The sequence below is a fragment of the Hevea brasiliensis genome, chromosome 6 (assembly GCF_030052815.1).
Source record: "Hevea brasiliensis isolate MT/VB/25A 57/8 chromosome 6, ASM3005281v1, whole genome shotgun sequence".
Classification (NCBI taxonomy): Eukaryota; Viridiplantae; Streptophyta; class Magnoliopsida; order Malpighiales; family Euphorbiaceae; genus Hevea; species Hevea brasiliensis.
Window position 1 is genome coordinate 5,877,882 of NC_079498.1, and position 6,000 is coordinate 5,883,881.

Consider the following 6,000-nt stretch of genomic DNA (forward strand, 5'->3'; position numbering starts at 1 on the left):
TTAGGCTGGCCCAGGTCCTAGTGCCGGTCCGACCCATAGGTTGGGTTGTGACAAATGTGGTATCAGAGCTTAGGCTCTAGATTCATAGGGAATATATGTCCAAAGTGTTGGGAAGAGTCTAATAGGAGTCACATGCGTAGAATAGGGTCCACATTCGTCCTTGCATTATCATCTTTGCTTTTAGTTTCTGCTTTTGTATAATTATGTGTAAATATGAGTCTATAGAGCTATGTAGCATGCCGTTTTGAATTTTTGTGGGCTAATGCTGCTGAATTTCAAGAAAATGCGTAGAAGCAGGAGAGCTGCCACTGCACCAGAACGGGATGTGCCAGATGAGATATCGGCACAAGATGAGGCGCCTGCCCTAAGGAGGCAGGGTAGGAGGCCTAGAGCTGCTCAAGTAGAAGAGCAGCCGCCACTAGTTCAAGAACAGTCTTTTATGGCTCAGGGTCCCATGGACCCAATGGCAGCTACCTTAGCTGGATTGCAGAGAACCATCGATATGATGGCATAGTATATGGTCCACCCTCCCCAACAGTAGCAGCCTACCACACCAAGAGGGGAACCTTACAAATAAATAATTAATTTCAAGAAGTTGGTGTCTGGTACTTGTGATGTGTCACATGATGCATATCAGTTTTTAGACTCATGTAGACAGGCAAGGATGGAGTTGCAGTTGACTGACAGGAGATTAATAGAGTGTGTACAGCATGTATTGGGGCCAGTGCCAAGGCAGTGGATGACAGACTATGTACTATCTCGTATTGAGGGATTATCATGGACCCAGTTTGTAAAACTGTTCATCAACAGGTTTGTGCTAGAAAGTTTCAGAGATCAAAAGCAGTGGGCCTTTGAGGCCTTAAGGCAGAATGGCAGATCCGTATATGAATATGCTACAGAATTTTTGGAACTGAGTAGATATGCCCCCACAGCAGTGGCTATAGAAAGTATGAAAGTAAAGAGGTTTCTAAAGGGGCTAGACAGAAGGTATGCAAACCTGGCCATGATGTCTGATCAATTAGCTATACAGGAGATAATAGTGGAAGGGCAAAGAAGAATAGAGCAGAAGGTTCTTCAGGTGTTCCCTACATGGGTACCACTGATAGCGGAGGCCAAAGTCACTACAGAGTTAGGGGTAGAAACAACAAGAAGGGTGGTTTTAAACACAAATCTCGAGGATTCATACCAGGGTATGGATCTAGCAATGGTCACAGTTCGGGTTACAACAGTTCTGGGTCTGGTTCAGGATCCTCCTTGGCACCTTGCACGCAGTGTGAAAGAGAACATTCAGGACCTTGTATGATGGGTTCAGGAGTATGTTTCCAGTGTGGTCAGCAGGGTCACTTTGCTAGAGAATGTCCAGTGTTCAGCAAGCCACAAATGGGGTTGTCGCATGGTATTCTGCGGTCGCCTGGACGAACACTCACCGAAGTGAGAAAGAGTGAGGAGTTGCCACTTTAATTTTGAGGGAAATTAAAGGAAACCATTTGTACACGAAAAAAAGATGAATTAAAAGAAACCACTTCGAAAACAGAGATTCTAGGTTCGGGGTCCATATACGAGTGGAGAAGGTGTTAGGCACCCCGCCTCGTCCCTCTATGAGGGTAAACAGATTTATTATTATGCTCTTTACAAATTAAAATCGATAATTAGGGGGTTAGAATGATGATGTTAATCCCTTAGATAAAAAGGAATATTTAATTTTTCACTATTTCAGGTTTCCCAAATACATAAGTACATGAGACGACCCTTAGTGAATCGATGTTGTGTAGCGGTTTTGTTTTAGAGGTTTACTTTGCGTATCATGATATTTTAGCTGGGATTTGAGAGAATCCGAGTAAAAACCTCTCCCGATCTCTAGGGGTAATCTGTTTAAAGTTTGAGTGAGGAATCTCGAATAAGAACTCTCCTCCGATCTCCGCATATTTATTGAAATTTGATTTAAGAATCGGATAAGAACTCTCCTCCGATCTCTTTAAGTATTTATTAAAATTTTGATTGAGAATCGGATAAGAACTCTCCTCTGATCTCTTTAAATATTTATTAAAATTTTGATTGAGAATCGGATAAGAACTCTCCTCCTATCTCTTTAAATATTTATTAAAATTTTGATTGAGAATCGGATAAGAACTCTCCTCCGATCTCTTTAAATATTTATTAAAATTTTTGATTGAGAATCGGATAAGAACTCTCCTCCGATCTCTTTAAATATTTATTAAAATTTTGATTGAGAATCGGATAAGAACTCTCCTCCGATCTCTTTAAATATTTATTAAAATTTTTTATTAAGATTCGGATAAGAACTCTCCTCCGATCTCCTTAAATATTTATTAAAATTTTTGATTGAGAATCGGATAAGAACTCTCCTCCGATCTCTTTTTTTTGTTTGAATGAGGATCGGGTAAGAACTCTTCCCCGACCTCTTAAAATTTAATTACGATCGTATATCGTAAGAACCTTAGACTAAGGGTTCTGGCATTCGAAGATGCTAAGAACCCGAACAAAGCTTCTCTTAACCCATTGATACCTTATAACTAGGGAGGGGATGCCAAAATGAATTTTGCCGATCTCCTATGTGATTGCCTTACCAGTACCTTTTGACAGGCAATATTCGATTCGTTTACTAGTCTGAGATCCGATCTTACCTCGATCCCCCACTGTACCAAGTTATCTTCTGAGCTAGTTTAGTGGTTTGACTTCATAATTTTCCTCCGATTTATTATCCAAACTTTTATTATTTTAAAGGAACTCTCGTGTTAAGATACAGCTACCAACATTTATCAAACTACCTATACGTTACCCGTAACCGGAACACCTACATTTGAAGGTAATAAAGACTAAAAATAAATAACATGAACTAATGAACAAAAGATAATCTCAAGAGAATAACCACCTTCGTGGGGCTCTTTAACATAACATAAACTTGATGAAAATTACGAGCATGAAAACAAAGAAAATAATAAAAACGAGCACTTGATAAAGCAACGGTCTAGACGCTCACCTGTAGGGAGTTGAATCTATTGAACTAACTATGGAGTCACAAATATAGTAGAGCTGCATGCTAATAATCTGGGGACTAATGCTTGCCTTGAAATAAAGAATACCAAGTTAAAATGCGGTTTAACCGAAATGACAGTAACCGGGTTTGAATGAGATTGAGCTTGGAAAATAAAGTGGATATAAAGATGATGAAGACAAAACTGAAACTGAGAGATGGGATCGCAGAGTAATGAACAAACTGAAAATAAAGAGTTTCAGTGTCCAACACTCCTTCAACGGAAATACTTTAGAAAACTAATTTCTGAAGTTTCCCTATTTTGAAAGCTTAAAAATAGCAGAGTAGCAAGACTGAATCAAGTTTCAGAGCCTTTCTACTATAATCACCACCCTTTTTTCGTCCTCCGTCCTTTCAACAGTATTGCATGCAGGTATTTATAGGGAATGGGTGCTCCTAATGAAGGGTTAGGATTTCCTCTGAGGGAGATGGAAGGTTTGGATTTTAAAGGACATGATCTGATACCTGAGAATTGAAGAGAATCAAAATGGACGGCTGAGATCCTATTCAGAATATTTGTCCTTTCTCTTTTCTAATCCAACGGTTCAAAATCTTCTTGTCAAGGGAGATCCGAGGGCCGGGAATAAAAGACGCCGGTCTTGTCGTCTTCTCTTTGATCCAAGGGCTCCGGGCTTGTCCTTACAAGTAAGATCAACGGTGGAGATCGAGATGTACAAGACTGTCATGACATGTCCTGGCACCTGTCAGCAATGTGGGCGATTCTGCAAATGAGGCGTGCGGTGAAGATTTGATCTCGTCTGCAACGCTTTAACTACCTCGGCTCTGATTATGACGACAGTTATTGGAAGTTGTCTCATTCTCTCCTGGCTTTCCGATCTCCCATTCCTTTCGATCTTTCTATTATGACCCTTTTCCGATCTCTAGTACCGGGCCCTTCTCCCGATCTCCCCCATTCCAAAACTTTCCTCTCTATCCAAGCTACTTCAGTCAAAGCATTTAATCCTTTGATTACCGATGCATCCGCTTCGATTTTCGCTAGTAATAAATGCTCAGACCCCCCTATATATATGCCTCAACGGGGAATTTCTCCCACATTTCATTCCTTCCTATTTCCATTTCTCTCTTCTTCTGTTCTAGTTTTTTCAGTAACATTATGGCCATAGCGACTACTTTTGATCTTTTTCCGACTATTTTTTTTGCTCCCCGACTGAAAATTTATAACTCCAGTGATCGGAAAATCATGATAACCACATCTGATGATAGTGAGAGAACCGGACTAATTTACCACTCAAGATCGAAAACATCGATTGCACCGATCTCGAGTCGATCTACCGATATAATCGGTGAACCGATTTCGGGCGAGAAGACTGCTAATTTCTCTCTTAACATCGGTGACTGCCTCTTGAAGTTCATTTGGCTCCTCACTACATCGGGCGTTCTGACTGCAGCTCGGTTCTGGTCGATGACATCGACGATGACTCCTCATCATCATGAGAGTCATAGTCACTCCATCTGAGCTGTACATCTATCCGATGTCTATGGCTGGCTTTCTGATCAGACACATCTTTTGATTCAGCCACGAGACTAGGCTTTGACATAAGTCCTTACTAGGTAGAATGTACTGCCGATCTCTAGAGATCGCTCAAATGATGTAATCCGACCTTCAAAGGTTCTTAATGATGTAATCCGATCTCTTGAGATCCCCCAAATGATGTAATCTGACCTTTAAAGGATGTAATCCGATCTCTTGAGATCGCCCAAATGATGTAATATGCTCTTTTGGAAATGAAATTTTATTTTTACAATTATTATTTTATTATTATTGCATTGGCTATTTTTCGATCTCTAATGTGCATATTCGATCTGATTCCTAACTGAATAGCCCTTAGCTGATCTGTAATTCTGAACATCTATCTTAATTCGCCGATCTTTAACTAGCCGATCTCCCCTTATTTATTTATGGAGTTTCTGGAATGTTCTTGCGATGTGTCAGGAAAGCTGGCGAATTCCACTAACCGATGCGCCGCTTGGGACACTGTGAGCATTGAATGCTCAGACGGGTATAAATAGGGGAAGGGTCAGTCAGTTGCTCCTTTATGTTATTTTCAGCACTTCGCAAGCGGTTCCAAAATTCTCTCATTTCTTCAAGTTCTTCCGGCACTGATCATACTCCGGTAAGGACTTTAATCCTTTTCTTACTTAAACCTTTTTATTTCTTTGAAAAAGAGCGGTGCCAAGGGTCAGAGAGCGGCGAGCCCCCCTTCTGTCCATGTCTCGTGGTCATCGGATGAAGTCGAAGTGGTCGGACCAGGTGGGCAATCTGAACCTCCTACGACCTTCGTTTCAACCCGTGGTCAAGCGGCACCCTCAAGAAGAACGTATTCCTCAGGGAGAGAAAACCTTCCCATGGATGAGTTGCCATCAATCCTCCAAGAAACCGATCTGCAGTTGATTAGCCAAGAATACAACCTTTGGACCGACTCATACGAGCTTATCAGGTGTCATGGTGATCTCCGAGCCGATCACTTCTTTGAAGAAAATGATGTGATTATGATATATGAAGAGCAATTAAAAGTCGGGCTGCAGTTTCCCCTTGATAACTTTTTCAAGAACGTTCTGAAATTCCACCAAGTATGTATAGCCCAAGTACATCCGAACTCATGGCGAATTCTAGTGGCTTTCAGAGGCTTATGTCGAGCTAAGAAGCTCGAGCCCACAGCAAAGGTTTTTGCCAAGCTGCATAGACTTACTCGTCAAAAGGATGACGAGTATTGGTTTTTCCAAGCCAAACCGCACTGTGGGTTTTTCACCGATCTCTGCTCTTCACTAAAAAATTGGAAGAATCGCTTTTTTATTCTGAAGAGGAAGATTTCGAACGGTTTTGAAGGTTTCCCACATAGCTGGCTGCATCTGGGCCCATCAATTCTGAAGCAGGTCGCCCTGAGTAGGGAAGAGGGAGCAATAGTAAAGAAGCTAAAGGATCA